The sequence below is a fragment of the Bubalus bubalis genome, chromosome 1, assembly GCF_019923935.1.
Source record: "Bubalus bubalis isolate 160015118507 breed Murrah chromosome 1, NDDB_SH_1, whole genome shotgun sequence".
In the NCBI taxonomy this organism is placed as follows: domain Eukaryota; kingdom Metazoa; phylum Chordata; class Mammalia; order Artiodactyla; family Bovidae; genus Bubalus; species Bubalus bubalis.
The window spans coordinates 174,961,497-174,974,480 of record NC_059157.1 but is presented as its reverse complement, the minus strand read 5'-3'; positions in this window follow the sequence as shown (position 1 = coordinate 174,974,480).

Genomic DNA, 12,984 nt, shown 5'->3' with positions numbered 1-12,984 from the left:
CTTTATTAATTTTTAACACTTTGCCTTATCATTCTTTAGTTCTGTCTTTCAGAAAGACTACAGGATATATTGATATTTATATTTATATTCTTTGAATCATTACAGAGTAAGTTGTATATATTCAGACTCTTTTCCTCAGAATTGTTCAGTGTATATTTCCTAATAAGAATATTCTCTCATATATTTTTAGAACAATTATCAAATTAAAAAAATTTAAAATTACTGTCATGCTTTAATCCACGGTTCATTTTCCAATTTTGTCAATTGTACTGTCAATGTTCTTTATTATATATCACTCTTTATCGATTTAAAAATTTTAATTTACCATAATTTTTTCTTCCATCTTTATTGAGATTTAATTGTCATGCAGCACTGTTTAAGATGTGCAGCATAGTGATTTGTCTTACATATGTCATTTGATGATTACCACAATAAGTTTAGTGAAAATCCCTCATAGCCTATAGATAGAAAATTTAAAAATAGGAAAAAGTTTGTTTTTCTTGTGTCTAGAACTGTTTGGATTTATTCTCTTACCTCTCATGTATGATGTACAGTAGTATTAATTACATATAGTATGCTATACATTACATTCCTAGTACTTGTTTATCTTATAACTGGAAGTTTGTACTTTTGTCTACTTTTATCTAATACTGTCCATTTTTATTTTTGTCTAGAAGATGCGGGTCAGGTCAGGATCATGCATTTCATTCAAGTGTCATGTCTCTTTAGTTAACTTTTATCTGGGATAGTTCCTTAACCTTCTGTTGTTTTTCAAGCCATTAATATTTTTGAAAATTATAGGTAGTTATTTGGCTGGTGTTCCTCAATTTGGGATTCTCTGATGTTTCCTCATAAAAAGATTAAAATTATATTTTTTTGCCTTGAATATTAATAGGTGATCCTGTGTCTTCTAGAGACACATCATATCCATTTGCTCCTTACAGTGATTTTAATATTTCTTTTTTCAATTTAATGGTTATTAATAAACTTATGGAGGTGGGCTACCATCACCATAGCAGTTTTAGAAAGCTTTTTCACCTCAAAAATTTCCTTTATGCCTATTTGCATTAAGGTTTCATCTCTCGAAACCCCAGACCAAGATAATAGGTAATTGCCTCTTTTTCTTTAAATTTGCCTTTTTACTAGTTATTTCATAGAGTGAACCATTCCGTGTGTAGTCTTTTGCATCTGACTTGTTTCAGTTAGTGTACTATTTTGGAAGTTTATTCCTGTTTTAGCAATTGTTATCCATGTTATAGAATATTATAGTGCTAATTGTTCCATTTTCTTGAGGAATGGTATCTATTGTATGAAATACCACGTGTTTGTACATTCATCAGTATTTGGACACTTGGATTATTTCCATTTTGGGGCTGTTAGGAGTAATGCTGCTCTGAACACTCATACACATGTCTTTGTGAGGTCATATGTTTTTAAGTCTCTTGCAAAGATTCCAAGGAGTGGAATTCTTGGGTCAAATGGCAAGTTTATGCTCTACTTAAAAACAAACCTGTGGAATAGTTTTCCAAAGTGGCTGTACCATGTTATATTCCCACAAGCAATGCATGGGGATTTTAATCTTTCCTCAGTCTCACCAGCATTTAGTATGGTCTGTCTTTTTGAATATAGCCATTCTAGTGAGTGTATTTTGGTATGTCATTGTGGTTTTAACTTGCATTTCCCTAATGACTAATAATGGTGCACATCTTGTCATGAGTGTATTAGCTAAGCCTGTGTTGTGCATCTTTTATGGTTAAATGTATTAAAATCTTTTGTCCATTTAAAAATTCTATCATTTGCCTGATCTTTGAATTGTTACAGTTTTTTGTATATTCTGGATACAGTCCTTTATCTGATACCTGATTGCACATATTTTCTCCTATTTTATGGACTTTCTTCCATTGTTTCATTAAAATATAATTGGCATATAACGTTATATTAGTTTTGGGTGTATTTAAAAATTCTTATTAGTGATTTTTGAGTTGCATGTGTTTACAATTTTGATCACTTTCAAAATGCCAAATTGAAAAGATGAATTGTAACTTTGATTTTATATCTAAGAACCTTCAGCCTAATCAAGGTCAGAGATTTCCTTCCCTTTTCTTTGAAGAAATTAATTCAAAAGAATTCAAAGAAATTAGTTCTAGTTTTTACATCTAGATCTATGATCCAGTTTGTGTTTTTTTGCGTGCATGTAATGTGAAATAATAGTTTCAGATTTTTAATGTGAATATTCAATTTGTAAAAAGACTATGCCTTTTACATTTAATTGTCTTGGAACTTTTGTCAGAAATGAATTGATCATAAATGTAAATATTTGTTTCTGACTCGCAATTTAGTTCCTTGACCTGTTGTATGACTATTCTTCTGCCAGTACCACACTGTCTTGATTATTGTATCTTTTGAATAAGATTTGAAATTTAAGTTAGCTTAAGTCCTTCAACTTTGTTCTTTTTAAATGTTGTCATTACAATTCTAGGTGCTTTGCATTTCCATATGAATTTTAGAATCCATTTGTCAATTTCTGATTAATGCCTGCTAGATTCATGTACAGCTCAATTTGGAAAGAATTGCTATTTTGACAGTATTTAGTCTTTCAGTCAGGAACATGACTTCTGTCATGAATCATATGTGTCTCCCTATTTATTTAGATCACTTTAATCTCCTCAGTGTTTTATTATTAAAGTATAGTTTTTATTGAAGTATAGTTTATTTACAATGTTGTGTTAATTTCTGCTGTACCACAAAGAGTGATTCATATATATATATATTATTTTTATATTCTTTTCCCTTGTGGTTTATTTCAGGATATTGAATATTGTTCCCTGTGCTATACAGCAGGGCTCGTTGCTTATCCATTCTATATGGACTAGTTTGCATCTACTAACTCCAAACTCCCGGTCCATTCCTCCCCTGCTACCCCTCCATCTGGGCAACCACATGTCTGTTCTGTATGTGAGTCTGTTTCTGTTTCATAGAGAGGTTCATTTGTGTCTTATTCAACATTTAAGTGATATCATATGGCATTTGTCTTTCTCTTTCTGATTTACTTCATTTAGTCTCTAGTTGCATTCATGTTTTTGCAAAAGGCATTATTTTGTTCTTTTTTACGGCTGAGTGGTATTCCATTGTATATATGTATCACATCTTTATCCATTTACCTGTTGATGGACATTTAAGTTGTCTCCATGTCTTGCCTATTGTGAATAATGCTGCTCTGAACATAGGAATACATATATCTTTTTGAACTACAGTTTTGTCTGGATATATGTCCAGAAATGAGATTGCTGGATCATTAGGTAGTTCTGTTTTTAGAGTTCTGAGGAACCTCCATATTGTTTTACATAGTAGCTGCACCAACTTGAATTCCCACCAACAGTGTTGGAGGTTTCCTTTTGTCTTCACCCTCTCCAGCGTTTGTTATTTGTCCTTTTTGATGATGGCCATTCTGACCAGTTTGAGGTGGTACCTTATTATAGTTTTGATTTGCATTTCTCTATTAATTAGGGATGTTGCACATCTTTTCATATACCTATTGACCATCTGAATTCCTAGGTTAGTCTTTTAAATATCCATACTTAATCAATCCTTCTGTCCATTTGGAAAAATTCATCAATCCAACCTTTTCACTGAAACCTAGCAAAGGTCACTCGCTCCATGTTTGCAAGTGATCTCATCTCATTTTACCTCTTCAATAATATTATTCCAGCAATTTTCACATGTCTGTCAAGCATTATCATATTTTAGCTACCTCCACTAAATCAATATCTTCAATATATAATTGAGAGGTAAACTTTTCCATCTTAAACAAGTACTTTCTTGACGTGACTTTTTCCTCCAGTTTCTACATCAATTTTCTCCATTCTTATGCACCAAAACTTTTGTATTAGTCAACTATACTTGTGTTATCTAATTTCCCATTTCCCACTATCTCTTGAAAGCACTCTGATCAGACTTCTGTCTATACCAGTCATCTATAAGCGCTCTCATTAGGTCACCAATGATTCCCGCCTTATTAAATCCAGGGGTTAATTCTGTCTTCATTAACAACAGTCAATCTTTGTCTCCTTTAAACATTTACCCCCTTGCCATCCAAGATCTCACACTTTCCCTGTCTGTCTCTCTTCTTCTTAGTTTTCTTATTTGTTTGCTCCTCATTATGAAGGCTGGAATATCCCAAGACCCTGTTGTTGACCTTATTTTTTTTTTTTTCTGTCAACCTTCTGTACCTTTCTCATGAATATCCAACTGCATCGCCAGCACTTTCTCGTAGATATCTGTTAAGTTGAACTATATACAATTTTCATTTTTGTAGGTCAGAATGGTTGAGTATTACCAATTTTATATAAGTCAATCTAATATTAGGTAGTCCAAACTTCAGGTCTGAATTTGAACTCCTTATATTTTCTGAGACCCAATCCTTTCTAAGTGTTCCCCATCACAGTAATTGCAGTTCTTTTTCCTGTTCCTCAAGACAAAAATTTGGCTTTGTCCTTGAAAGTCTTTCACATTTCACATCAATACTGTCTAGATATCCTGGACCATAGCACTTCTTACCATCCCTCTTGCTACCACCCTGCTGACATTTTTATCCCTTTAATGAATTACCATAGAAACCTCCTAAGTGATCTCCTTCCCTCTATTCTTGTCTCTTTTCAGGGCTGCTGCTACTGCTAAGTCGCTTCAGTTGTGTCTGACTCTGTGCAACCCCATAGACAGCAGCCCAGCAGGCTCCCCTGTCCCTGGGATTCTCCAGGCAAGAACACTGGAGTGGGTTGCCATTTCCTTCTCCAATGCATGAAAGTGAAGTGAAAGTGAAGTCGCTCAGTCGTGTCCGACTCTTAGTGACCCCATGGACTGCAGCCTACCAGGCTCCTCTGTCCATGGATTTTCCAGGCAAGAGTACTGGAGTGGGGTGCCATTGCCTTTTCAGGGCAGTCCTATGCAATAGCTAGAGTGGTTCTGTTAAACCGTAAGTCAGATCATGTCACTCCCCTGCTAAACACATTTTTACTCAGTTTTACTCAGAGTCAAAGCATATTTTAGGGTTCTATATGATCTGGACTTCTCACCTCCATTACATCAGACCACACTTCCTATCACTCTCCCCCTTGCTCCTTCTGTTATGACTGTCCAATCTCTGTGCTTTTCCTGGAAATTTATAGGCACGCTCACAGATTTTCCAGTTGTTCTTCTTCTATCCATCTATCTGCATAGTTCCTCACTTCTTTCAGACCATGACTCAAAAGATACTATCTCTGAGGTTTTCTTTGAGCGTACCATCTAAAATGGTAATCTCTGACCCTCTGCTTCGCCTTAATCTTTAGCACTTTTGAGTGTTTAACATGGTATGTGTTTTCTTTATCTTGTTTACCCTCTGTGTTCTCTTCACCAGAGTATAAGCTCATGATGGCAATGATTTTTAACTGTTTTGCCCTTTAATGTATTTTCAGTTTTGAAACACTCTCAGCTATGTAGTGGACACTCAAAAATATAATTGAATAAATGAATGTTTTTCTCTTTTATCAATTATGTGTTTCATTTATTATGAATAATATTACCCTCTTCAAATATTGCCCTCCATTTAATTTTCTCTATTTCTTCACTGAAGTAACTTCACTAGTCATATGTTAGAATTTCCTTTCCTCTCTTATTCTCTTTTTATTATTTTTGTGTCTGTGCCCATCTATGATAAATTATAGGTAGTTTCTCTAGATCTTCAGCTGTTTCTAATTTGTTTAAATTAATAAGTTATATTTCTTTAAAATGTTTGTATAGCATGGCACAGGGTGTTCATTTTAACCTATTTTTAAAAAGCAAGTTATGCCATTTATTGTTCTTTACTCTCATTTTGTCCATCTTTTATTTTGCTGAATAATTTATATACCTTTAAAATATTACTAATCTGGCAAATATTTTCCTTGTTTGAGGAGTTAACTTTACAATACTTTTCTTTCATTTACATTGGATTGGTACCTAAATCCCTGTTTTGAGTTGTGAGGTTATGCTCACTGGAACTTTTATTGTGAGAGGACTTTGTGGCTTAGGGATAAGGGTGTTCTCTCAGAGAGGATTTGGGTTGCTGTGGAAAGTTCCCAGAAGCATCAAGTAGGGAAGCCTTTCCACTCAATTCTTAGTCTCTCTCTCTTTTGTTCCTCCTGGCTGTTGCCTTCCTTTACCTCTCTTTTCCTTCCGGTCACTTTTCCTTCTTTCCTTTCTCCTTCCTCTCTTCCTTCCTTCTTTCTTTTTATATAGACAGAGTGAGTTCTAGACAAAGGTCCCATGAGGGCCACCCTTGGTTTGCATCTCTGTTTTGTTTTTTTTTTCTGCTAAAATACTGTCTTTATTTATTTTTTTAAATTTTATTTTATTTTTAAACTTTACATAATTGAAGTGATTTATCTGGTCAAGTGACCAAGATGTTCATTCTCTAGGGGAATGAGCTTCTGGTAAACAGTGGATTATCTGAGTGCCAAACATTTACTTGCCTTCCCTCACTGTGAAATTTTCAGAGGAGACTTAATTTCCCTTTTCCTTCAGAGACAAGTTTGAGATAGGCAAAATTTGGCACCATTTCCATTTGAAGACTAGATGGAGTCATATTTGGGGGTCTGAGATCTATTCAGGAGTTCTGATACAAGAGTGTTTCTGTTTGATGTGTACCTTTAGGTTTGCCTCACAATCCTCATGTTTGGTTTTATGAAACTAAATCTGTAAGCACCAAAGACTTCTAATAATTTTTGGCCTCTCAGTATTTCCTCTATTTTCCAGATAGTTGATGATTTTGAAGGACTGTATCCAGCACTTTTACATGTTTTATTCATGAGGATTTTGGTTTTTTTTGGCCATGCTAGTTCAAAATGGAAGTCTTCTATTATCTCTTTATGCATTGAGTGTGATACTCTGGAGAAATGGAAGTCATTATTTAGTAATACACAAATAAATAGAATCATCATCCTAGGCTGGGACCTGAGGCTGATTAACTGCTAGTTCTTTATTTGGAGCCATATGGGAGGGAACATGGTATAGTGTGTGTGTGAGTGTGAGAGTATGAATTTTGATCAAGCTAGTGGTCAGTGTTGGAGAAGGCAATGGCACCCCGCTCCAGTACTCTTGCCTGGAAAATCCCATGGATGGAGGAGCCTGGTAGGCTGCAGTCCACGGGGTTGCTTAGAGTCGGACACGACTGAACGACTTCACTTTCACGTATTGGAGAAGGAAATGGCAACCTACTCCAGTGTTCTTGCCTGGAGAATCCCAGGGACGGGGAGCCTGGTGGGCTGCTGTCTGTGGGGTCGCACAGAGTTGGACACGACTGAAGTGACTTAGCAGCAGTAGCAGTAGTGGTCAGTGTGGGGAGGGAGTATTCTCTGTCTCCTGCAGACATTATATACTGCATATATATGGTCTCCTGCAGATATTAATACTGACAGGGATAATATTAAACATAGATGTCAGCTCTCAAAATAGCTAAACAACTTTACAGTGTACAACATGTAGTGGAGGTTTAAATCTTAAGTGCACAGATGACACTGGGGTTCACTCAAGGAACTGAATCTCAAAGCATGTGGTGGCAGCTGGGATTTCAGTTCCTCTGAGAGGGCTGAACTTCTGCCCCCTTTGTCTGTCATGACCAAGTACTGACCATTTGGGGCTGGCTGCTATAGAGGTTGTGGTTTGACTTTAAGGGTTGCTTGCTTCAGAGGCTGTGAGTTAGCGTTATATTGTCATATATGATCTGGTCATTGTTCATTTGTATATTCAGGTTATCAGACTCTCCTCCTCCCCAACTTTTGATTGTTTTCATTCTTGCAATAGGTGGATCAATTCAGGGAAGGGTAGAGATCCTGATCTTCACTGCTTAGGGATTGTCCCTTCATTTCCATAGTCAATAGTATTGCAAGATCTTCTTGATCTTTCTGTACTATCCTGGGTAACATCTGATGAGAGAATAGCTATGCAGAAGCATTTAAGACAGTGGATAGAACTCAACAGACCTGTGTCATGACCACTGTGACAGAAGCAAGAACAACTAATAGTCTCTTTATTAGTTGTTTCAAAACAAGAGACTCCAATTGCCCAACTCAAGTCTAGAAAACAAATCCCATAGGCCAGGCCATAGGGATCAGCCTTAGATAGCCAGATAGCTTTATCTTTAAGATGATGCGTAGCCTGTTTCAACTTGTCTCTTGCATTAATCTAAGTGTAGCAAAAATATTAACAATGATATAAAAATGCCATAATGACCAACTAATAAGAAATCTAGAATAATTTGTCTTTTTCATCACTATTTATGCCAATAAGTTGAGACTGATCTGTATTCCTTCTAGGATAGAGGAGATATCAGTAATAATTTTGCCATAATTATTCCTAGGATTTCCTATTCGTCTGATTCTTACTAGTGGGAATTGTTTGTGTAAACTGCTGCTAAGTCACTTCAGTCGTGTCCGACTCTGTGCAACCCCATAGACGGGAGCCCACCCTGGGCTTCTATGGGATTCTCCAGGCAAGAACACTGGAGTGGGTTGCCATATCCTTCTCCAATGCAGGAAAGTGAAAAGTGAAGGTGAAGTTGCTCAGTCGTGTCCGACCCTCATCGACCCCATGGACTGCAGCCTACCAGGCTCCTCCGTCCAAGGGATTTTCCAAGCAAGAGTACTGGAGTGGGGTGCCATTGCCTTCTCCGGTTTGTGTAAACTACGAGTGAGTAATTATTCCAAGTTGAATGCCTGATAATCAAGGGTAGCCTCATTTTGGCGCTTACATGTGAGTTAGAATTTCCAGCCATGGTGGTTTATAGAATTAGGTTTTCAGTGTACAGATAAGTGTCAGAATATGTTCCCAAAGTGTGCGATGATTAGATTGAGACAAACAGGATCAGGCTTCCTCACAGAGGTATAGTATCTAGTATGGTCTCGTGGTGAGCTAAGAAAAAAGGAGTTCACAGCACAAGGTCAGAACCAAGGTGTTATATAGCCTGGGTTGCAAATTTGGACCTCAGTTAATCTCTTCCAGTTAGCAAGTGTTCAGGCCATAACCTGAGGTTGTCGAATTCAAATTTAGTATTACCTGGGATCTGATCCATAAATTATAATAATTGGTTCTTTTTCGGGAGACACAGGCGGTAGCGAAGTCATAGGTTGATTTGTTCTAGGTAATTTGTCCACATGGGTGAAAGTGGAAATCCCATCATCTGTGGTTTCCTATGGCCTCACTTGATAAGATTGAAATTTCTCAGAGATTTTTGATAATGGAGGTCTGGTGATGGATGGCATGGTGGTGGTGGTTCAGTTGCCAAGTTGTGTCTGACTCTTGCGGTCCCATGGACTGTAGCCTGTCAGGCTCCTCTGTCCATGGGATTCTCCAGGCAAGAATACTGAAGTGGGTTGCCATTTCCTTCTCCAAGGGATCTTCCCAACCCAGGAAATGAACCCAGGTCTCCTGCATTGCAGGCAGATGATTTACTAACTGAGATATGAGGGCAGCGTGATGGATGGCATAGAGAGCGATCAGTAAGATTAAGGACAGTGACTATTATTTGGGATAATCTAAGAATGGTGTTTGAATGGGTATGTTTTGACCTAACACTTGTAACAAGGAGGGAAGCAAAAAGAAAAAGGGCCAGGATGAGTGGATAACACCCGGGGTTATAGAAAAAGAGAAAAGGATTGATTATAAGTAAGCAAAACACAAAACAAAACAGGAATTAGGAGTCTTGGTCTCATGTCTTGGGCAGAAACTGTGGACTGTCTGAGATTACCTGTTTGTTCTGAAAGTCTTAAGTCAGCTGTTTGCTTCTATTTTTTAACATCCAGCTATAATTTTAAAATGAATATTTTATAAGTTTAAGGTATACAACTTAATGTTTTGATATGTATAAGGGTGAAATGATCACCACAATCAAAGCAATCAAAATATACATCATCTTGCATAGTTTTTTTTTGAAGAGGGTGAGGACACTCTTAGTAAATTTCAAGTACAATTGGATTTAACTAGTTGTGGAATTGAAAATATTAAAAAAATTCCAGAAATTTCCTAAAATAAAAACTTAAATTTGCCATGCTCCTGCAACTGTTTACATAGCATTTACATTGTCCTGGGTACTATACTTAATCTAGAGATGACTTAATGTATATTAGATGACTCATTATGAACTTGAAATGATGTTCAACATCACTAATCATCAGGGAAATGCAAATCAGAACCCCAGTGAGATATCAGCTCACACCTGTCAGACTGGCTATCATCAAAGTGACTACAAATAACAAATGTTCATGAGAATATGGAGAAAAGAGAACTCTCCTACACTGTTGGTAGTAATGTAAACTGTTGCAGCTACTATGGAAAACAGTATGGAGTTTCCTCAAAAACTAAAAATAGAGCTACTGTATGATTCATCAGTTCTAATCCCAGGTGTATATCTGAAAAAAAAACAAAAACATTAATTCAAAAAGATACATGCACCCCAATGTTCATTTTATTGTTGTTCAGTTGCCAAGTTGTATCAGACTCTTTGTGGCTAAGGATGATGCATGTTCATGGCAACATTATTTGCTTTCCATGACAAGGTATGGAAGCAATCCAAGTGTCCATCAGTAGATGAATAGATGAAGAAGATATGTATATATACACATGCATATACAAACATATGTATATATACACAAGCACACACAATGGAATATTACTCAATCAAAAAAAAAAAAGAATGAAATTTTGCCATTTGCAACAACATGGATGGACCTGGCATGTATCACACTTAGTGAAAAAGTCAGAGAATAACAAGTAATGTATGTTATCACTTATATGTAAAATCTAAAATAGTAAAATGAATGACTATTACAAAACAAAAACAGACTCATGTATATGAGAAAAAACTAGTAGTTACTGGTGGTGTTAGGGAAAGAGTTACTGATAAGATAGTGATAGAGGATTAAGGGGTACAAACTACTATGTATAAGATAAGCTACAAGTATATATTTTAAAGTAGGGTGAATGAATAATAGCCAATATTTTATAACAACTTTAAATGGAGTATAGTCTATGAAGAATTTGAATTACTGTTTTCCCTCTGAAACTAATATAATGTAAATCAACTGTACTTCAAAAAAAGATTAATACATCTTCCATGGGTTAAAAACAAACAGAAAAAAAGAGTTATTACTTTCTGTAAATATAATTTGATTGTGTATATTAAAATTTTTTATTTTATATTGGATTATACTTGATTTACAGTGTTGTGTTAGTTTCTGCTGTACAGCCAAGTGAATCAGTTATATGTATACATATATCCACTCTTTTTTAGATTCTATTTCTATATAGATTATTAAAGAGTATTTAGTAGAGTTCCCTGTGCTGTACAGTAGGCTCTTATTACTTATCTATTTTAATATAGTAGTGTGTGAGAGAAGGCAATGGCACCCCACTCCGGTACTCTTGCCAGGAAAATCCCTCGGACGGAGGAGCCTGGTAGGCTGCAGTCCATGGGGTTGTTAAGAGTCAGACACGACGGAGCGACTTCACTTTCACTTTTCACTTTCATGCATTGGAGAAGGAAATGGCAACCCACTCCAGTGTTCTTGCCTGGAGAATCCCAGGGATGGGGGAGCCTGGTGGGCTGCTGTCTATGGGGTTGCACAGAGTCAGACACGACTGAAGCGACTTAGCATCAGTAGCAGCAGCAGTGTATATATGTCAATCCCAATCTCCCAGTTTATCATTCCCCCCTTTCTCCCTTGGTAACTATCAAAGTTAGTTTTCTACATCTGGATTCTATTTCTGTTTTGTAAATAGGTTCATTTGTACCATTTTTATTACTGTAGATTTTTAACATTTCTTGAAATCAGAAATTTTGATGCCTCCAGCTTTGTGTTAGTTCAAGATTTATTGTACTGTGTTGAATAAAAGTGATGAGGATCAGCATCTTTGTCTTATGTGGGATCTTCCAAGAAAAGCTTTCAGTTTTTCTTCATTGTTTATGATGTTAGCTGTGCACTCTTATCTATAGTCTTTATTGTGGTAAGATAGGTTGGTTCTCCATTTATATTATTGAGATTTAAAAATCATGAATGGATGTTGAACTTTTTCAAATGCTTTTCTGCACTTGTTATAATCCCATGGCTTTATCTTTCATTCTGTTAATGTGATGTATCATGTTGCTTGATTTGGATATGTTGAATTATCATTGCATTCCAGGGATAAATCCCACTAGTCATAGTATACAGCCCTCTAAATGTGTTGTTGAAGTTAGTCTTTTATTGAGGATCTTTGCAACTGTATCCATCAGGGATATTGGCATGTAATTTTATTTTTTTGTGGTGTCTTTGTCCAGCTTTGGTATTAGGGTGATGCTAGTCTCATAGATTAGTTTGAAAGTATTCCCCCATCTTCTGTTTTTTGAAAAAGTTTAAGAATGATTGGTGACAATTCTTTGAATGTTCAGTAGAATTTGCATGTGAAGCTGTCTACACTGGGCTTTTCTTTGTTACGAGTATCGATTACTGATTGAGTCTCCTTATTTGTTATTGGTCTGTTCAGGCCTTCGATTTCTCCCTGATTCACTTTGGGTGTGCTGTGTGTTTCTAGGAATTTATTCATTTCTTCTAGGTTATGTAATTTGTTGGTATACAATTATTTGCAATAGACGTTTGAGGTTCTTTTTTATTTCTAAAGTATTTATTGTAACATCTCCTCTTTTATTTATGATTTTGTTTATCTGAATCTTCTCTCTTTTTCCTTTGTCAAGCTCAGGGTTTGTTGATTTTGTTTATTTTTTTAAAGGAACAACTGAGTATTGTTGATTTTTTCTATTGTTTTTCTATTCTCTATTTGATTTATTTTTGCTCTAATTTTATTATTCCTTTCCTTCATCTACCATTGGGCTTTGCTCTTTTTCTAGTTTTTTAGGTGTGTGAAGTTGGGACTGTTTCTTTGAGAGCTTTCATTTTGGTGCAGGTGTTTATTGCTATAAACTTCTCTCTTAGTACC